Raw genomic sequence first — 23159 nt, forward strand, 5'->3', positions numbered from 1 at the left:
GATACAGGGTTGGCGGTTCCTAATCTTAAAGACTACTACCTTGCCTATTTTGCACAATATATGTCTATGTTTAATTGAAAGTCACATGCTGGGTTTAAAAAAAACATGTTATGCAGTTGATTTTTAAAGAGTTTCATATCATGGATATGCTGGAGTCTGTTAAGCTACCCAAAAGAGTCTGCTATAAGAGTTTAAAGTGGTTCTTCCAGAAGCGGGGGATTTTTATAGGAGATATGGTATACCCCTGATTAATGCAGCTACACCTCTTGATGCATTAGATATTGAACAAGGGGTGAAGCCTGCATCCTGTATTGTTCAAAGGTGGGGAAATGTGGGATATAGGAACATTTCTGATTTTCTGTTGGGGAATACATGGCAGAATTTAGCAGAAGTCTGACAGCGCATACAGGATGATTTTCTGCTCCTGGGCTCATTTAGTAGACTCAATAAAATATAGTCTGATTTGGATTTAGGCCAGATCCTTAGTAGCAGAGAGTTGGTTTCTGTGTTAATTGATGGCACTGGAAAAGCCAGGAGAATGGACAAAAAATTCTCCACTATTAATGGCCCTGACTTTGCTCATTAAGCTATAACTAAAAGAGACAAATAGGAAGGCATTGGGATTACAAATAGGATGTGGAAGGAAGTTAATTCACTGAGTTTTAGTGTACTGAGGAGGGCCAACTGGCATCAAATATTTTTTTCTGTAAATGGCTCCTTTACAGAACCCCAGCTTTCATAGCGCAAATTAATCCCAGCATTTTGGGTAATTGTTGTCAATGTGCAGCCCATTCTCCTGCAAATTGGATGCACGTAATTAATCATTGCTCATCTATTCAGGGATTTTGGGATGAAATCTTTCTGTACCTTGCAAGGGAATAGAAAGTTAGTATTGCTTCAACCACATGGTTGACAGTTATGTTATGTTATGTTATTCAATATTTATATAGTGCACATCTCTCCTCAAAGGGGACATCTCAGCGCCCAATGTAGCATAGAGTCAGGAGCTGCTAATTAAAATAGCCATGTTTTAAACTGTTTCTTGAATCCAGCAAAGTCTGTGCACGCCGTAATGGTCAAGGGGAGTTTGTTCCAGTGGAACGGAGCTAGGTAAGAAAAGGCATGTCCTCTGTTTTTTGATGTGCAGATGTGTAGAGGGCAGAGAAGGAGCTGAAATTTTGATCTCAAGTTCCTGTCAGGGCAGTAATGTCTCAATTTGTCTTGTAAATATTTGGGTCCTTTACCTGCCTGTGCCTTGTGTGTCAAACAGAGAAGTGTGAAGATTGCTCTCTTTTTTATTTGGAGCCAGTGCAAAGCTCTAAGAAAAGGTGCAGATGGAGTGCAACTTCATTAACTGCCTCTTTTGTCACACCATGCAGCTGACAGGTACTTCCTGCAATGAGGTAGCAATTTTTCCATGATCCAGCCTCTCTCAGTGTGAGAAAGATGGCACAAAGAAAGACACTTTACTGTGAAGTAGAACCTGATGCTATAGATGATCTGGTTCTGCTTCACAGAATCCACCAGTCTACCTCACATCTCAAATCCCCCGTTACTTGTCTGTCATGTGGGACTTAATTGAGGTACATGTACATGCGATCACTAAGCCCGAGTATAAAGCTCCACTCCATTCACTGAGTTTGCGGAATTCAGAAACTCTGCATTTTGCAGAGAATGCAGAGTAACCGTTAAACCCCACACTCTGCACTGAAGCAGAGTTTTTTCTGGTCTGCATGCTCACAATTTCAGTTTGCGCGCAGGAACAACTTGCCAGGTGCTCCCGATCTCCCACGAGATATTCAGGGCTGTTCGCGGACGCCCCGAGATTTGCAAGCCAGCTGCACAGTGTGATTTTGCATTTACCAACACGTCATTCGTGCATGCCAGTGACTTCAAGCAGATTCTTTCTGACGTATGAGATCCTGAGCATGCAAGGTCTATCCTGACTGCAATCTGGGGAAGATTTTCTCCATGAGAAGCATGAAAATCTTGCCAAACTTATGATTTGGAGTTAAAAACCTCCTCTAATTGACATTTGGCATTGGCTTTTTTGTGCTACGGGTCTTTTTTTAAAAACTTTTTTCCAACTGGAAGGAAGTGCCCCTAGAGTCTTCAACATCCTGTCCCTGTCCAGCAGGCTCTTCTTATTGTTTTGTCCATCTCCTGGTCACTTTTCATTTGGATTTGGAGATGGAAGAATCACTCTTTGTGTCTGCTGCATATCCCATTGGATTTAAAGACTTTTTGTACTTGAGATTTCACAAGTAAGTTGAAAACTGGTGTTGCTTGATTAGGGCCAGGCACCTGGATTGATTTGTGCTTTAATTGCATTTTTTAAATTTATTGTGGTGGGTAGACTGTTGTTTCAGTTGGGGCCTAGTGATTTCATTGCATTTCATTTTTCTTCTTTTGTAAAGGGAAAACGTTTTACAGTTTACTGCATGTTCTCCTTGTTTTTAAATACATTTGCAATATTGGTTTAATTCATTATGTGGCCTAGTCTACCAATTGGCCTTCCAGCCAGTAGAACCAATGCCAGTCATGGGTGCATGAAATAATTGTTTCTGTGGTGTCTATTGAATATGAAACAGCATTAAGGCCATGTATGGATTTTGATTGAATACAAAATGTGTATTTTTTTGTGGTATTTCACATAATTATTTCCTGCAAACAGTGTATAGGACTAAGGGCCAGATGTAGGAGGCCATTTACCGACCGGTAATGGCCGATTTCGGCCGTTACCGACCGGTAAATGGGTATTTGTGATGTAGGGGCATCATTTTACAGATTCGGTACATTTACCGAATCGGTAAATTTACCGAATCTGTAAAATACCGAATCGGTAATTTTACCGATTCGGTAAATCCAAGATGTAGGTAGCACTGTTTACAGTGCTACAGGCCTTCAGAATTCGGTATTTTACCACACAATCCTATTGTGTGGTAAAATACCAAATTCAGGTGTACATGCACAACTGTGCATGCACACCTATGCCATGTGACAGACAGACATGCCCTTAGGGCATGTCTGTGTGCCTGATTGCGCACATGCCAGTATTTGGGGTGCTAGAGGGTGTCAAAGTGACACCCCCTGCACCCTTGCTGGAATCGGTATTTACCGATTCTGTAAATACCGATTCGGTATTGCCCATTGATTCCTATGGGCTTCAATGCCCATAGGAATCAATGGGCATTACCGAATCGTTATTTAAAGAATCGGTAAATACCGAATCTTAACGATTCGATATTTACCGATTCAGAAATACCTACATCCCCCCCCTCTATTTTACCACTTCTTAAATACTGAATCGGTAAAATTCGGTATTTAAGAAGTGATAAAATAGAATTACCTACATCTAGCCCTAGGTGAGGTAATGCCTTTGAAGGATATGTGCTGTTGTAAACATTTTTTATTTTTTAGCCCTGTTAATTTTCATTTTTGGCATTGCTGAATTAATGCTGTGTTGTGTGTTCTCTGTTTTACCATGCCTCCTTTGTCTGGCCAGTGTGTAGGTGTGTTTGTCATAGCCCACTATTTGCCTTTATTCCAGATGCCATGTGGCCACTGTCCATTTTGTATAATCAGTAGACTGTCCATAGACCTGTATGTGCTATTTGTTTTACAGGCCTCCTGCCTCTCCTTGTGAGTGACCATGTGGCTGGTGGGCATATTATGTAGCCAGTCAGTGTGCTTTTGCCATAGACCTGCATGCTTTCTTTGTTATAGGCCTCCTGTTTCTTGTTGTGATGATGTGGCTGGCAGACATCTTGTGTAGGCAGCCAGTGTGCTTTGCCATAGGCCTGCATGCATTCTTTGTTTTCTAGGCCCCTTGCTTCTTGTTGTAACCATGTGGCTGGTGGCCATTTTGTGTAGAAAGTCAGTGTGATTTTGCCATAGGCCTACATGTGTTCTTTGTCTCTAGGCCTTCTGCTCTTTTTGTGACCATGTGGCTGGTGGCCATTTTGGGTTGTATCAAACAATTTGGAGGTTCCCCTGTGATTTATGGCAGGGAGGGGGATCTTGACAGCAGAAAAAGTTAAATGTCCCTGACTCTTAGAGTAGCAAATTGGAAATAGCTAACTAGATACTTGTAGACATGGTCTAGCTTTAGGGAGATAATTCTCTATATCTTCATACGAAGGGCTAAAATACAACACTAGGCAAAGTGAACTGCTGAACCACAACTTGATTAAATTAAACACACAGCTGAATATAACAGTCAAGCAATTTTGGTCATGTTAAAAATGATAATAGAATTTATTATTTCCCTCCCAATTGGGTTACAATCTAAAAAAATATAACATACATATAATTAAAAACACCACCTGACGTGGTCATACAATGAGGAAGACGATAGCACGGAGGAGCAGGGAGGCCGAAATCCAAACACAAGATTGATAGATCCCGTTTTTCATCCAACAAGGAGAACGTGTGGACAAATGACAAGAAGTAATCAAACTAATATGAATAGTGTCCATTAACGAATTGGCCAAAATCAGAAACAGGCTAAAAGACTATAAGAAGTTCCTTTCCCCACCAACGGTGTCTCTTCCGGGCAATTAGAAGACCGTATCTCGATAATGAGAGAGATACTGGAGTCAAATGTTTTAAAGTCCTGAAGAAGGTGTCAAAACGAAAACAAAGCACCGAAACGCTTCGTCGACTGTTTTTGTAACTTTGACTGTTTTATGGCATTCTCATTGTATGACCACGTCAGGTGGTGTTTTTAATTTTAGAAAAAATTGGGATGTCTTTCTTAGGAGAAGTAAAAGATAAATTAAGGTCGGACATGTTTAGACAATGTAAAATGTATTCACAGGGACAAACAGCTTGGTAATCTTGTTGCTTTTTTTATAACTTACAGTGACCCCCGAAGAAGGGCTGGATGCCCGAAATGCATTGGGTTATGTGACAATAAATATTGCCTGAAATGAATTCACGTTTTTCGTCATATTCTTGGTCAAAGTCCGAGTGACACCATGAGAATAGTAGAAACTTGGAAATTAACGTGTACACGAAGTGCGTTTTCTCGTCAGTGGAAGATTCGGAATACTGATGATAATTGTTTTGGATTACTAGGGATAAATGTGGAATAAGTTAAAAATGTTCGTAAATAGGTACAGCCCAAAGTGGCGTTTTGCTGTGCTTTTCCGGGGACTGGAGACAGTCCCACCTCTGATGAAGTTAGTACCTTTGTGCTTAGGGCACAGCACTATGGAAAATTGCACGCACCTAAGGATTAAAATGGTTTAAAAAGTACAACTTAAAAACTTTGCAAGAAGAGGTGTGCGTCCTACCTTCATGAACAAGCATCATAACTATAGCCCAAAATTAGGACTGCACCCATAAGGAAATGATCATAATGTTCTGTGATTACACAAGATCGCGCACCAAGACTATCATCGTGGTTCATGGGGACGGCAGCAGGAGAACTGGATTTAAACATTGGACTGTTTGAGAATGTATAAGTAATAGGATTTCAACAAGCATTGTCGGATTCATGTAAAACTCCTGTGATTATAGATGTCTTTTCAGTCAAGGTTAACTGCACATGGAACCAGGGAAAGGTGGGAAATGTAGTTTTTTGTAAGCACAGATCTCAGGAATAATTATTTTACCAGGAGAGAGAGGGTGGGAACCTTCATCTAATTCGGACCAATCAGAGCGCAAAGCATGTTCTTTAAAAAGAGGGAAAACGAGTGGAATGGTAACTCCTTTTTTCAGCAGTGAGGCAATGTAGCTGTTAATGTTGGGACATCTGGTATGTGTAAGCTAGGAGAACAGTTTATTTATGAATGCAATGGACACGGGACTCTTTTAATGACTCTTAGACTATGTTACCTAGGTTAATTACCGTTAGTTTTAAACGTGTCAAAGATAAGATTTACTGTTTGTTTTTTGTCAGATTATTGGCTATATGTTCATTGTATATAACACAGAGTTTATACTGTTCATAAAACATGAGTTCACGTACTTTGTCTGAGTATTGCAATAAGTTGACACTGAGTTTGAAAAGAAGGGCATATATCTTTAGGGCAATGGGTGGCTCAGCGCGCTATTGCAGCATGTAACAATGTGCAAATAATAGGGGTTCGAGTCTGAGGCTGTACTTTTTGGGTTAACATGTGTATATTTGTTTAGAAAAAATTGGGATGTCTTTCTTAGGAGAAGTAAAAGATAAATTAAGGTCGGACATGTTTAGACAATGTAAAATGTATTCACAGGGACAAACAGCTTGGTAATCTTGTTGCTTTTTTTATAACTTACAGTGACCCCCGAAGAAGGGCTGGATGCCCGAAATGCATTGGGTTATGTGACAATAAATATTGCCTGAAATTAATTCACGTTTTTCGTCATATTCTTGGTCAAAGTCCGAGTGACACCATGAGAATAGTAGAAACTTGGAAATTAACGTGTACACGAAGTGCGTTTTCTCGTCAGTGGAAGATTCGGAATACTGATGATAATTGTTTTGGATTACTAGGGATAAATGTGGAATAAGTTAAAAATGTTCGTAAATAGGTACAGCCCAAAGTGGCGTTTTGCTGTGCTTTTCCGGGGACTGGAGACAGTCCCACCTCTGATGAAGTTAGTACCTTTGTGCTTAGGGCACAGCACTATGGAAAATTGCACGCACCTAAGGATTAAAATGGTTTAAAAAGTACAACTTAAAAACTTTGCAAGAAGAGGTGTGCGTCCTACCTTCATGAATAAGTTACATTTATACCATGAATATATCACACACTTGATGGGGTGGATGTGGTGAAGGCAACACCAACTCAAGGCAGGGCGAAGATCTTCTTCAGCTATAAATATAGCCCACAGTGTCAATATTTAGTTTACCCACCAATGCACAGTATTCAATTTATACAATTTTTTCAGAGGAACGTAATTCATAATTACCAGCATCATCATCCTTCCGGCACTGTATTGCATGTATTAAAAGGTTACGCTTGTCCACTTCATAGTTCGAGTCAAATACATTTTATAACTTTTAATAACTCACCATTCTGATTATTTTAATTTAGCACTGCTTATCATATTTTCTCTGTTGGCTCTCTTCTTCTTGTATACTCGTAATCTAGTCTCCCTCTGTTGACTGTCTCATTTTATTTGTAAAGCTCGCATAGAAAATGGCATTAATTACATTTTTATTTCAAATTAATTAGTTCCCTGTGATGAAAATTCCTCATCCTACAGTTTGAGTTCGGCTAGAAGGGAGTTAGACCTTGCTTCTGGATCCAGTGCTTTTACTATTCGACTAGTGCACTAGGATGCTGCTACTGTCTACTACCACCAACATAACACCTTGGGAAACCATGCAGCCATTGCATCGTCTAATCACAGGTAAGAGTAGAAATGTGGGGGATTCACTGTTGAGCTGCAATAATCTATATATGATGGAAATGTATACAGTCACACCCCTTCTGAGTCCTTAGGGGTTAATATGATTGCAGACTGCAGAGACTAGGAGGAGAGAGTAGTATGACAAGTGAGGGGACCGCATAACTAATTGTTGTTGTTACACTATCAGCTGATTTTTAAAACTGACTGCCGGCCTGCTACAAAGGAAGCTGTGTGAAATAAAACAGTAACCCTCCTAAAAAGATTTAAATAATGTATACAATTATAAAAAAAAAAAATTCCTAACAAATATTAACTTGAAAACCCACAACACCTGGCCCACTCCTCGTAATTGTCCAAAACAAATAAATAAATAAGGGAAAACTCCCAAAATGCCCCAAGTCCCACATTCTCACCCTCTCCCCAACAAGTCCCGCCCAACAAACAAAAGATTAAAAAAGGGGCAAGAGAGGTCTAGCACCGGGCTAGGAGCTTCCTCTCCAATCTGTCAAAATGCTCCTCCATCCTAGGTTCCGGGCATGCCATCCTCTGGAGCATGCGGCGCTGCATGGCACCTTTGAATGTCAGTAGGGGGAGCAGCAGTGGTGGAATGGCAGTGGGCGGCTGCCTGACCAGGGCACCGGGCTACTGGAGGCACTGGGGCCTGTCTGGGGCCCGGGGCATTTGAGGCTGCAGCTGCTGCTACCTCCTCCACTCCTTCTCCAGAACCACCCGTCACTGGTATTTGGCCCTGATGGCCTCCTGCTTCCTTTGTCAGTTCTTGGCTGCTACCTCATGCCTGTTGGGATGTTGTGAAGATGATGGATTGGCAGGAGTAGCTATATCAAGAAAGAAAAAAGAGAAATTGTAACCAATACTTTCAGCAAAACAATGACACATAAAATTATATAATGGCACAGTAGCCCTAGCAGTACATAACATTTGCTGATATCCTCGATTCCTCAGCCCATTTGATATGAACTGATTAGATTTTCAGGCATTAAGCCTATGGAGTTTACATGTATTCTTATTCTCTCCCTTGTTGAGCTAAATAAAGGTAGGCATGCAAGCCCAGCTTGTGTCCTAGACATACATACTTATGTCACGTTACTTTGCTACTGTCTGCAGGTGCAGCAGCTGGGAGAGACAATAATTTCTTTCACTACCATGGCCGTGCTCTGTTAAATTACTCAATTTCACCCTGACTACAACAAGGCAGGTGAATAGTTACTTGTATATGAATGATATACATCACATGAAGTACTACTAACTAATTATAAAGAAGACAATTATGCACACAGATATCCTCATGTCTTCCCTTGGGAAAAGCAATGCACTACAATAAAGGGGAAGGATTAACACCTTGGCTGCTAGGGAGATTATCCTGCTGTGCTGCAGACCCTTGTTTCCCATTGTTCATGACGAGCAGAGCTCGTCATGAGCACACGAGCAGTGTACTGCATGGCGAGCTGAGCTCGTCATGAGCATGGAAGGGGTTAAGGAACATGATATTGTATTTGTCATGTTCATTACAAATGATCACATTCACAGAGTCACCTACGCTTTATTCCCACTTTACTCCCTGGCCTCACCCTCCATCACCATATTTGACACTGCTTGTTCCCAATAAAATAGATTTGCTGAGCAGTAAGGAAAATATTTATTAACTTAGTTGACTACAGGTAAGTTAGAGGGAAGTAGACGTTTCCCTGATCATTATCATCATCATCATCAAGTACCTAAGCTTTTGCTAGTAGTGAGTCACTTTGTTCAGCAATTGTAGAAAGGGAAAGATTTGAACTGACATAATACGTTATAGAAGCAATAATAAAATATATCACTTGGCCGGAGGAAAGTGGTGCATCCAAAGAATGTTTTTCTTCAAATTGTATGGAAGGCTGGGACAGAACAAGGAAAGGACTGGAGTTACTTATGTACTATGAAGTGAATGAGTGGGCACTGGGAGTGAAGGGAAACAAAACTATTTATTCTTCGCATTGCTATGACGTTTGGAAAGGGGCCTACACATTAATTGAGGGAGACGCACATTGCACAGCTAAAAATGAGGGCCTCCGTTGTAACCATGCAGCCAATAGGTCACCCATGGCTGTCACTAGGGACACAGAGGGAGGTGATTGATGAGGAGTGACCACTATGCCTTCTAGGAGGCCGGGTCACCCCTCCTGCTGCCAAGCGCCTTCCTTCCTGTCTGCCAGCCTACCTACGTGACCCAGCCGCCGCTGAGCTGCACGTCGCCTCCGCCGATTCCCGCCGCTGCCTCCCTGCGGCCCCGCCCACCTCCAGCCCATTGGACAACCCGCTACCCGCCTCCCAGCTGACCCGCCCTCCCGGCTACGGACTTAAGGGGAGCGCTGCTGACATCGCCGGAGTGACCACTGTGCCTTCTACGAGGCCGGGTCACCCCTCCTGCTGCCAAGCGCCTTCCTTCCTGTCTGCCAGCCTACCTACGTGACCCAGCCGCCGCTGAGCCGCACGTCGCCTCTGCCGATTCCCGCCGCTGCCTCCCTGCGGCCCCGCCCACCTCCAGCCCATTGGACTACCCGCTACCCGCCTCCCAGCTGACCCGCCCTCCCGGCTACGAACTTATGACGCCCCCTCAGCGACCGCGCAGCGGACGCGCGCAGCGGGAGCACCGAATGAGCGCCGAAGGTGCGCCAAAGGTAAGCCCGTCTGCGCCGGTCCGCGCCTGGACCGTGCCCAGTGCCAGGACCCCTGGCCCCCGCAGACCCCAGCCCACCCGCCCGACGTACGACGCCGCCGCCCTCAACGCACTCAACGCCGGCCGAGCCCCGGGCTGCTACCGAGCCACCCCGAGACGCACCCACGGACCCTTCTGCTGCAACGCCTGCAAGGTCACCTGCACCCCGACCCGCACCACTCCAGCAGTGCCCAAGACCTCGACGAACAACAGCAGCAGCCACCTGAGATGCATCCTGCTCAACACCCGCTCCGTCCACAGGCACGCCGTCGAGCTCTGGAACCTGTTCGACACCACAGCCCCAGACGTCGCCTTCCTCACGGAAACCTGGATGAACGCCTCTCCAGCGCCCGACATCGCCATCGCCATCCCAGACGGCTACAAGATCATCCGAAGGGACCGCATCAACAACATCAGAGGAGGCATCGCCATCGTCCACAGGAACACCATCCGCATCACGACCAACACCGATGACACCCTCGCTACCGCCGAGCACCTGCACTTCCAAGTCCACATCAACCCCAAGACCACCCTCAGAGGCACCCTCATCTACAGACCCCCTGGACTACGCACACAATTCAGCGAAGACATCGCCGACTTCATCAGCCCGCACGCCCTCTGCTCCGCTGACTACATCCTCCTCGGGGACCTCAACTTCCACCTGGAGAACAACAACGACCGCAACACCACCACCCTGCTGGACAACCTCGCCAACCTCGGACTCAAGCAACTGGTGACCACCCCCACCCACTACGCCGGACACACACTCGACCCCGTCTTCTCATCCAGCAAGGACATCGCCTTCAGCCACGCCACCGGACTCCACTGGACGGACCACAGTTGCGTCCACTTCAGCTTCGCAAGGACCACGATCCACCACCACCAGCAACAGGCTGCACGCAGAAGCTGGAACAAGATCACAGCCGACCAGCTCGCGTCCTCCCTGAGCACGAACCCCCCCACCAGCACAACGAACCCTAGCCAGGCGGCCACCAACCTGACGACGTGGATCAGCGACTGCGCAGACGAGCTCGCCCCCCTGAGGACCCAGCCCAGCAGACCCGGCAGCAAGAAAGCCCCATGGTTTACCGACGAACTCAAGAGCTCCAAGAAGAACTGCCGAGCCCTCGAGAGAACCTGGCGCAGAGACCCAACACCGGACAACATGACTGCCCTCAAGCTCGCCACCCGGAAACACCACCAACTCATCCGCGCCACCAAGAAAACTGCTTTCAAGGAACGACTGGACAACAACGCACACAACAGCAAAGAACTCTTCAACATCGTCAAAGAGCTCTCCAACCCCAACGCCGGAAACAACGACATCACCCCTTCGCAAGACCTCTGCAACTCCCTCGCCTCCTACTTCCACAACAAGATCGCGGACATACACAACAGCTTCAGCACTCAACTGATGAGCCCCACGACCGAACCACCGCCCCCCACCACCACCGCCGCGCCTGGACTCCGATCAGCACCGAAGACACCATCCGCACGATGAACTCCATCCACTCCGGATCTCCGACCGACCCCTGCCCTCACCACGTCTTCAACAAGGCCGACGCTATCATCGCACCCCACCTACGGGACATCATCAACACCTCCTTCGACACCGCCACCTTCCCGGAGAGCTGGAAGCACGCCGAACTCAGCGCTCTACTCAAGAAGCCATCGGCTGACCCCACCGACCTCAAGAACTACCGCCCCATCTCGCTGCTCCCGTTTCCTGCAAAAGTCATCGAGAAGACCGTCAACAAGCAGCTGGCCGCCTTCCTCGAGACGAACGGATCCCTCGACCCCTCGCAGTCCGGCTTCCGGGCCAACCACAGCACCGAGACCGCCCTGATCGCAGCCACCGATGACATCCGAGCGCTGCTCGACAACGGAGAAACAGCGGCCCTCATCCTCCTCGACCTCTCCGCGGCCTTCGACACTGTCTGCCATCGTACCCTAGTACAACGCCTCAGCAACGTCGGAGTCCAGGAGAAGGCACTGGAGTGGATCATCTCCTTACTCGCTGGAAGAACACAGAGAGTCCGCCTCCCCCCCGTTCAGATCTGAAGCCACCGAAGTCATCTGCGGCGTCCCTCAAGGCTCCTCGCTCAGTCCGACCCTCTTCAACATCTACATGAGCCCCCTCGCAGACATCGCACGCCAGCACAACCTCAACATCATCTCCTACGCCGACGACACCCAGCTGATCCTCTCCCTTACCAACGACCCCGCCACCGCCAGAGCCAACCTTCACGAAGGGATGAAAGAGGTAGCCGATTGGATGAAGAACAGCCGCCTGAAACTGAACTCGGACAAGACGGAAGTCCTCATCCTGGGATCCTCACCCTCCGCCTGGGATGACTCCTGGTGGCCCCCCGCCATAGGCAGCGGACCCAAACCAACAGACCACGCACGCAACCTGGGCTTCATCCTGGACTCCTCCCTCTCCATGACGAGACAAGTCAACGCCGTCTCCTCGTCATGCTTCAATATCCTGCGCATGCTACGTAAGATCATCCGGTGGATCCCCACCGAGACCAGGAAGACGGTCACCCAGGCCCTCGTCACCAGCCGTCTGGACTACGGCAACACCCTCTACGCCGGAACCACCGCCAAACTCCAGAAGAGACTCCAGCGGATCCAGAACGCCTCAGCACGACTCATCCTGGACATCCCCCGTCGCAGCCACATCTCCGGACACCTGAGAGATCTGCATTGGCTCCCGGTCAACAAGAGAATCACCTTCCGTCTCCTCACCCACGCACACAAAGCCCTACACAGCCAAGGACCAGGATACCTCAACAGCCGCCTCAACTTCTACGCTCCCAAACGCCAGCTCCGTTCGACCAGCCACGCCCTCGCCGCTGTCCCCCGCATCCGCAGAGCCACCACAGGGGGACGATCCTTCTCCTACCTCGCGGCCAAGACTTGGAACTCCCTCCCCACCCACCTCCGCCTGACCCAGGACCACCTCGCCTTCAGGAAGCAACTCAAGACCTGGTTGTTCGAGCAGTAGCAGATTCCCCCCCCCCTCTCCCAGCGCCTTGAGACCCTCTGGGTGTGTAGTGCGCTATATAAATACGATGATTGATTGATTGATTGATAGATGATGGGTGGGTACATAATAATATATGTTGCGCTTTAAAACTACTGTGAGTTAAGGGAGTAGACTAAAATACCACCTCAACCCTTTGAATCAAAAACCTTGATAAAAACAATTCCTTGTTTACTCTTCTTCCCAATGATTTTTCCAGTCATCATTGTGTTGTTCTTCTAGTATTTTGTATTCTTCACCCTTGTCTTTGCTACTAAGTCACTGTTTAAGTTTTACATTCTCTCCCTCCAGTCTTCACTTATAAACACCATCCATCCAAACATGGCTGTCATTCTCAACAAAACTTTCATCAACATACATCTGTTATTTAACCACCCATGCATCCTTGCTTTGACTCATCAAACCCCCTGAGGGTTCCTTTCACATATACACTTTCGCCCAGGCAGGTATCCTTTCACCTTTCATCTATCCTTCACACACCTATGTATGCTATCAGCCACCTATAGTATATGCATCCTTTCTCCTACGCATCCTTCTCTTCCAGTTATATTACGTTTCGCCCATCCTTCTCCCTCCATCCTTTTTTTCCTTTTCCATCAACCCATTAAGATATGATTCTTCATGAAACTTTCTCTGCTGAGTTAAAGACACAAGAGGCAATTCGTTACTCAACTCCAGCTGTATATGCTAAGTGCAGAGGGGTGTATTGAACTGTTCACAAGTCTCAACAGTACAGTGTACACTCTTGCAGAGAGTATATAAATTGTCAATAAGCAACCAATATGACTTACCACCACCCGCCACTGGCACCAGCCTACACCCTGTAGCTGCCGTGCCTGCTTTCTGGATGGCACCACTGTTCCCGCAGGCCCCAGCACTGGTAATTGATATGCCTGGAAAAACCTTACACATTTTTTATATGCCATATACGCATTCCCCTATTTATTTTTTTGTAGCAAAATTGAAAATAGATACACCACACACATCACTACGATTCGTATACAGACAGTATGTTGTATCAAACATATCCGGTTGGGCAGTTTGATGGTGGCAATTTTTGAAAAGCCTCTCAAAAAGACAACCTGTAAAGGACTGGACTGAGTGGCTAAAGCTATTGAGGAATCTGAGTTTTTGAAAAGAAATAAGATTGGCCAACTGAACGGACATATGGTCTTCTTGGCTGACAAATGCAATGGGGCTGTCCTTCTCATACTTCCTTCCACAGTTATCAGTTCACCAGAAACTGCTGCTAATAATACTAGACCTAGATAAGAAGGCACAACTTTGGGGTGTCCAACTTGGCCATGGTCACTCTCTCATTTTACTGATTAATCAATGATGACATGAGAAAGTAAAAGAAAGCCTTCTCATCTCAACAAACATGCGTAGAATACCTTACTTGGGAATGCAATCTGCACGACACAGTAGTAGTACTAGTACTAGTAGTGGTAAGTGACCTAGACCAATGGGTACTTTGAGTCTTACAGTACCAACACTAGGCAGTCCACAATATATATGAGGGGAAAGGGAAAACTGACTGATAAACCAGAATACAGGAAGCTACAGACAGACAGACTAGAACAGATAGAGACTGGATGAGGTAAAATACAGGCGCTAGAAATATAAAATAAGTAAATAGAATAATTCAGGGATAACAAGAATTTAGAAATGGATTGATCAAAGAAGGTTTGGGGAAAAAAACAAATTAGGAAATGGGTAGAAATAAATAGCTCTAAATAAGGAGCGGTAAAAGGTAGGGAGATATATATTAATATTAGCAACAGGAGGACTTGCTCGGGTCAGCAGAGCCTTCAGACAAGGAGCGTTCTTTGGAGGCTCCACCAGCTCTTGCCTCGAACCACCTCATCTTGTCCCTGGATGCTGATGTAAGACATAATTAAAGAGACAAAAAATGATTGGTGGTAAATAAATAATAAATAATATCTCCAAAAAGATTTTTGGGCAATTGCAACAACATTGACCTTTCCTAAATCAGATCGACTAGTAATTAACTAGTATTGCATTCGCGAACCGTCCAAGCTTTATTCAATATTTCCTAAACTTGCCTAGCCCACCTATTCCAAGGGATTTATAATAAATTGCAACAAATGATATTTGCTTCTAGGTTCCAATCTCATTTGCAATCATTCTCAACCCCCTTTGATGGGCCAATTTACTAAGGGCCAGATGTAGGTAGCCAAATACCGGTCGGTAACGGCCGAAATTCGGTAATTTCGCCCGTTACCGACCGTTTTTTGGAAAATGTGATGTAGGAGTCAAAATACTACCAAATCGGTAAATACGAGTCAGTATTCTACCGATTCGGAATGTTCCGAATCCTTATTTACCAAATTCTTAATTACCAAATCGGTAAATAAGAAATGGTAAAAAATGACCATCGAGATGTAGGAAACCTAAAAAATACTGAATTCCATGAAATTCGGTATTTAAGAGTCGGTAAATACCATGGATTGAAAGCAGGTGGTAACCAGGTGCAGGCTATAAAATAAGGACCCACAATGCAACAGTGCTACCAGAATGGCGGCATTCTACGTCATAGCAAGGCAGCTACGGCTACAGGCAGCAGGAGAGAGCGTATGGAGAAGGGAGGAGCAAGTCTATAGGCAGAGGATAACGCTCTTCCAACTTACTGACCCAAAGATACTGCAAAGGTCCAGGCTAGACCCCCAAACCATCCTGGACTTGATCAGGGACCTTCACCCACTCCTGGATCACCCAACAACAGGGGCGTACGCCATCCCACCCCATGTGCAGGTGCTGTGTAGCCTACACCTGCTTGCCTCTGGGAGTTACCAGAGTGTGATTGTTGCAGTAGGTGGTGTGTCCCAGAGATGCCTGTCCCGTTTCTTCAGGAAATTCCTTGAGGCAATGATGCAGAGAATGCATCATTATGTTAGGTTCCCTGACACACCTGGGGAACTTGCGAAGACCAAAAAAGATTTCTATCAACTGGCACACTTTCCTCACGTCGTAGGCTGTATAGATGGCACCCACATCCCACTCTGACCACCTGCAGCCACAGAACACATTTACAGGAACCGGAAGTCAATGCACTCAATCAATGTGCAGGTGATTTGCAACGCTGGCAACATCATAACAGACATTGTGGCCAAATTCCCATGGAGTACCCATGACTCGTACATCTTCCAGAACAGTGTGATATACACACGCCTTGTTGCTGGCGATTTCTGGGATGGATACTTGCTAGGTAAATAACTGTGACAAACCCTGATAGTTAATGCAGACGAAGCACTCTCTTTTCCACCTAGGTGATAGTGCTTATGCTTTGCGGTCCTTTGTTCTCACCCCCTACATGAATCCATCTACCAGGAGTGAGAGGCGTTACAATGTGGCACACAGAGCAACACGCAGTGTTGTAGAACACACATATGGACTTCTAAAAAGCAGGTTCCGCTGCCTCCATAAGAGTGGAGGAACACGGTAGTACACTCCAATCATCTGCCGCAAAATAATAGCGACCTGTGCCATGCAGCACAATCTTGCCACCAAGAAAGGCACAGAGGTGGAGATCACACATCATGAGGACATTGATGATGGAACAGAACAGGCAGAGCCCTATGCAGCAGGAGCAGCGCCAGCAACATATGGGAGACTGAGACGAGCAGAGATCACACGCAGCTATTTCTAAGTAAGTAAGGAGACGCAGGCAGGCTTAGTATTTGAAGTACGTAGTTTAATAGTCACTACAGCACTTTACTGATACCACACCATGATACTACAATGTCTGTATTCCACACTGGGTGGCCAGAGTTTACCTCACCATGACCTGTCCTGTGGGTTGAGGGCATCATCAATGTTTGCGCCCACGCACTACAGTGCGGGATGCACGAGGCAGGGTGTCAACGGTTGCAGTGGTGCCTGGGTCAGCAGATTGGGGCCTGCTGCTCTTCCGAATGTCAGGAACAGGAGTGCTAGAGCCGCTCCTGCTGGTGGAGTCTTCTGTGTCCCCGACACCTGTGTCTCCAGCATTGGCTGCCTGGTGTGTGAGCAAAAGCTCCATGGCAGAGGTGACTCTCCCCATCCCCCTTGACAAATCCGTGCAGCAGTGCACAATGTCATGCTGCATGGCGACAGAGTGCCGGCATAGCAGGGAGGTTGCTGTGGCAAGCCAGTTCATGGCTTTGGTCTGTTGCCGCATGCACTGACGATCCCTGCGCCTGGTCACTATCTAGTTTTTCGCAGAGAGCACTCATGCACTGTGTCATGTCCCTCATTCCCATTGAGTGCATGCTCTCTGTCATGGAGCCAATCCCCGGTCTATGTTGGACATCCTGCTATTTAATATGCGCACCTGTCGATGAACTGCTAAAATGCCCTTTGCCTGCAGGCGCTGGACTTTCCCATGGTGGCCTCAAGACCACAGAAGACCCCCTCTCCATCCTGGCCTTCGCCTCTCTCCCGTACCCTTCGGCCTCGGACAACCGCACGCACAGCTCCATATGAAGTCTGCTGCCAAGCGTTGTCAGCCAGAGGTGGATTTGTCAGTGTGAGACCCTCCACATCTTCCTCATCTGACGTCTCTAGAATCCTGAGAGGGGGCACATCATGCCTCCTTGGCCTTCCCAGCACAGATGACTCTGAGGTTGGTGTGGGGGAAAGTGCTGGTGGTTCCAACTGTCATGACCCAAACAGCAGAGGTGAGAGGCTGTGGTTTGATGGGTCGCTCCGGTGTTGTAGCTGCCTGCGCTGTGGGTGTGTTTTGCAGAACAGTGCTTTGACCTGCTCTTTCGGGTGTTTTCTCACTCCTCTCCGTTGCCGGTGCCCTCTCCTCCCTTTCCTGCGCTGTACTGCGCGATGACTCTCCTGTGGACAGATATGGACATTGGGTCAGTGGTGTTGTTCACCTGTGTGTCAATATTAAATCACATTCCTATCACACAATTGCCTAGTCTTCAACAGCTTATGGATGTAGTGTGTGGCATGCCTTGCTGATTTCTATGTTGACTGCATTGATGTATGTTCCTATGACTACGTCTCCCATGATGCATTGCTGGAAAGAACTAAAACCAGTTCTGGAGTGTAATGCAGACACCCACATTGGGGAAGGGGGTCAGGGAAAAGGGTGGGGATTCATGTCCATGCTTCTTACCTTGTTTTCTTGCAGCTCTGGCTGAGCTGTCAGCATCCCCGATCCCATGTATACTATCTGGCTCCAGGGTGGATTTCACCAGCTGCTCCAGGTCTGTCAGTCTTGGTGCACGGTTCCTCCCTCCACCTGTGGCTCTGGCTTCTTTCCTCTGTGCTGCAATTTATTTGGGGTAATGATCTGCAGATCATACCACCTTTTTTTTAGGTCATCTATGTCCCTGTGTATGACCCCAATGGCATTGACCTTGGACTGGATCTCCAGCCAGGTGTTCCTCTTAACAGACTCTGCAACATGCAGAGACTGCTTGCCAAAGAGCTGTGTGTGGTGTTTTACGACCTCCTCCACCAGCACCTGCAGTTCTGCTGGGCTGAATTTCATTTTCCTCTTGCGCTCAGCTCCATCCTTCTGGCCATCCTGGGACACTATTATGCAGCTCAGCTATGCTCAGGGCAGCCTTTTCCTCTGTGTTTTCTCCAGCTCTCCAAACAGTTCAGTTGCTCTGCACCTGCATGGATGTGGCCACTTCCAGGTACTCGGGAGGGGTACTTGCATCTGATTGGTTGGTTCCTCTGTTACTTTGTTGTAGGGTGTGGTGGGTGTTCCTGATTGGTTGACAGGCTCAATTGGGTTCTTTTTGTATTTACCGAATCGGTATTTTCCGAATCGGTAAATACCGAATAGGTATTTACTGAATCGGTAAATACCGAATTGGAAATTCCCATTCATTTCTATGGGCCTGGAGGACCAGAGGGTTGAATGGGTATTACCAAATCATTTTTTTCCGATTCGGTAAATACCAATTCGGAAAATACCGATTAGGAAATCCGAATGTTACCGAATGGGTAATTTTTACCGATTTATTACCTACATCCCGTTTTCCGAATCTGAAATACCGAATCGGTATGATTCAGTATTTAAGAGTCCGTAAACTGGGATTACCTACATCTGGCCCTTAGTCTGCATTTTCTCTTTAAATGCATAGTTGGACAAATGCATACACCAAATTTGTTGATTGTTTGTCACTGTACAAGCTACAAAAAAGTTCTAAGAACTGAAATGTGAAAAATTGCGCCACTAAATGACTAATACTAACTACCACTATCTTAGTGACAGGACAAAGGAAAGGAGTCTCTCTCTAGTCTGCATTACTTAAGTTCGTATGTAATCAGCCCAAGAAAGCGCAAAGTCGCAAACAAGTACGATTAGGTAGGGCCTACCTCCTGTCCAGAATAACGATCACATAATATGAGATTTGCAAAGTAACTTACCTGCATGTGAGCAGCATGCTTGCTATTCGGGAATTTATTTTTAGCAATAGCATAGAATGCAGCAATAATAATATTATTAATATTTAGCTACTCACCGAGCGCTGTGACCTCAACCGCTAGCAGGTCCAGCAGGTCCTGCTCTCAGTCTACGATGTCGAACCACTGGTGCATCAGCTGATTGTGGGTGGACCGGACCTCAAGCAGTGATACACTGCCCAGTGCACCCTCATCCAGTGCTGCTGGCACTCCCGGAGCCCGTACCCAGACCCAGACCCAGGCCTGCCGCCTGCTGCCAGGGTGGAAGGGAAGTGCCGCTGCATATAAAACACAAGTGCTGCCACCTCCAAAAACAAGGCCCGGGACAGCACTTGTTCTGGGCACCACCTTCCATAAGAAAAGCGACTCCTGGATGCCACTTTTAGGGACACGCTTCTCTGTCATGATGCTGAAAGGGGGATGGAAAGTTAAATGTAGAAAGTATAAAAAAATAACAGGAGAAAGAGGGAAGGAAGTGAGAAAAATAGGAAGCCAGTAGAGAGAAATAAAATACAAAACTCACTAAAGCACACAAAAAGGTTAAACAAACACAAAATATACACTTAGGAAGACAGATGGAAATATATTAAATAAAAAAGATCAGAAAAAAAGTTTTGGAAATCAAGGATTAAATGGATTATAGAAGGATTCCAAAATTAGACACCAGCACCATAACAGAGAAAGAAACAAGATGGTTGTGCATGACGTGATGCAGTTTGCACAATATTTATGCACAGCCACTCAATCAGCATTGCTGTATGGCAGAAGTATAACCCAAATAGGCAGGACAAGCATTCCGTCCGCTCGTGGAACTCTGCATAGCACGACAGAGTTTTTTTGTTGCTTCGCGGAGATTCGCGTAGCACTGCTACGTGATCTCCGCCAAGGCTTAGAGAACCCCACGCACCACAGATGTTATTAGTGATTTTATTAATGATGTCATAGAGTTGTCATGAGGTATGTAATTTGGGAGGTCATAAGCAGTGCATGGCAGAGGCTCAAGGTATAGTCAATTAATGTAACTATAATTGGTAAGTTTCTGTGTTTTTTTGATTTAAGACATTATGTTTAAATTGATATATTTACTTAACCTCTTCGATGTGTCAGACGGCTGCGGACAACGGTGGGTGTGTGCGTGCGGCGAACAACCGCGAGCCATCCGATCTGCGCATGCGTCAAATTCTGCCACAACGTGACAAAGCGGTTAACTATAACACCACTTTAACTTTTGCTTTTTTAGTTCATTTTGGAGGTTTTTTTAAACTATAAAGAAAGATATTATTACCAGACCTAACTATAACATGACTTTAACCTTTGCTTTTTGCAGAAAATTTCTGTTTTTTTAATTTAAAGAAAGATCTTATTAGCATACCTAACCATAACAATAGTCTGCCCTTTGTTTTCTTCAATGAATATCTTTTTTTATACCGCAATGTAACAATATAAAAGAGTTTCCTTTTAAATGGCACAGACCTCCTGGCTTTGTCATATGATCCGCACAGCAGACATAAAAGGCAAGCCTGTTGGCTTTATCGGTGGTCACCACATCAACATATGTAAAACAGACCTACTGGTTTTATCAAAAAGTGACCTCAATAGTCCAGCAAACGTTTTTATTCATAGACATATCACAATCTTTAATAATGATAAGTGCCACTAATCTATTTAAAATAAAGCTTTTTTATTTAAATTAACCCTGAACATGAGTTTACATCTTTTTTAACACACTTCAATCAACAAAATGCAGCCAAATACCCATACCACATGCAGTCCTCACCCTCCTGAGCTTTAGAGCAACATTTCTAGTTCTTGAGTGCTTTGAGAATAATGAAAAACTCTCCTGGAGTCCTAAATTCAATGACTCAGGAGAGTTATGTTTTTTTTTTATTTCTACGGGGTTGAAGTTGAAATTGGGGAAATTTATAAAGCGCACGTATACCAAAAAGGTCTCATGGCACTAAAACAGTTTGACAGCAGAAACAGGGCGGCAATTAGACCTCAAGAGCTCTAATGAATAGCCAGGTCTTCAGACGTTTACGGAATTCCAAGTAAGATTGAGAAGATCGAAGGTAATTGGGAAGAGAGTTCCAAAATCGAGGAGCCTGAAAGGAAAAGCTCGACCCCCCATGTTTTATCCTGACAAAGTGTGGAACAACCAAAAGGTTCTTGGAGGAAGACCGTAAATTTCTGGAGGGAATGTAGGTTGTGAGCCTGGAAGCTATATAGGAGGGGGCTAAGCCCGCTAATGATTTAAAAATAAGACACCCTAATTTAAATAGGCATCTATGGGCAACCGGTAGCCAGTGCAGTTGCCTCAGTAACGGAAGAGCGTGATGGAATCTGGACTGACTATAAATCAGCCTAGCCGCCTGATTTTGAATGAGCTGTAGTCGGCGTAGTTCATATGCAGGGATACCGATATAAAGAGAATTAGCATAATCGCCCAGAGAGATAACAAGGGCAAGAAGAATAAACTTTAAGAGCATCCTCACCCTCCTGAGCTTTGGAGCAACATTTCTAGTTCTTGAGTGCTTTGAGAATAATGAAAAACTCTCCTGGAGTCCTAAATTCAATGACTCAGGAGAGTTATGTTTTTTTTTTATTTCTACGGGGTTGAAGTTGAAGTTGGGGAAATTTATAAAGCGCACGTATACCAAAAAGGTTTCATGGCGCTAAAACAGTTTGGCAGCAGAAACAGGGCGGCAATTAGACCTCGAGAGCTCTAATGAATAGCCAGGTTTTCAGACCTTTACGGAACTCCAAGTAAGATTGAGAAGATCGAAGGTAATCGGGAAGAGAGTTCCAAGATCGAGGAGCCTGAAAGGAAAAGCTCAACCCCCCATGTTTCTTCCTGACAAAGTGTGGAACAACCAAAAGGTTCTTGGAGGAAGACCGTAAATTTCTGGAGGGAATGTAGGTTGTGAGCCTGGAAGCTATATAGGAGGGGGCTAAGCCCGCTAATGATTTAAAAATAGGACACCCTAATTTAAATAGGCATCTATGGGCAACCGGTAGCCAGTGCAGTTGCCTCAGTAACGGAAGGGCGTGATGGAATCTGGACCGACTATAAATCGACCTAGCAGCCTGATTTTGAATGAGCTGTAGTCGACGTAGTTCATAGGCAGGGATATCAATATAAAGAGAATTAGCATAATCGAGCCGAGAGATAACAAGGGCAAGAAGAATAAACTTAAGAGCATCAGAGGTAAAGAAACAGGAAACCTTCCGAATAGTGCGAAGGCACAGAAAGCAGAGTGTGCATCGAAAGGTCGTCACTGTTTTTATTGCCCAGACTTTTTACCGACTTGCTGGAGAGGGGGCAGGTCCAAGGGAAGGAGGCCAAAAATTCAAAGACCAGGGATTTGATGAGCCTCCGCACAGGACTAGCTCCGTCTTGTCGGGATTTAACTTGAGATGGTTTGTGCTCAACCAGTCCTGGATAAAAATCATAGTATTCTGGAAATGGGAAATAAAATCAGGGGAAGAGGAAAAAGTAAATATAAGTTGAAGGTCATCAGCGTAGTTAAACACTGTGACCTCCTGATGACGTAAGGCAAAGATTAGAGGAAAAATATAAAGATTAAAAAGAAGAGGGGAAAGAGCAGAGCCTTG

The sequence above is a fragment of the Lissotriton helveticus genome, chromosome 8 (assembly GCF_964261635.1).
Source record: "Lissotriton helveticus chromosome 8, aLisHel1.1, whole genome shotgun sequence".
Taxonomy (NCBI): domain Eukaryota; kingdom Metazoa; phylum Chordata; class Amphibia; order Caudata; family Salamandridae; genus Lissotriton; species Lissotriton helveticus.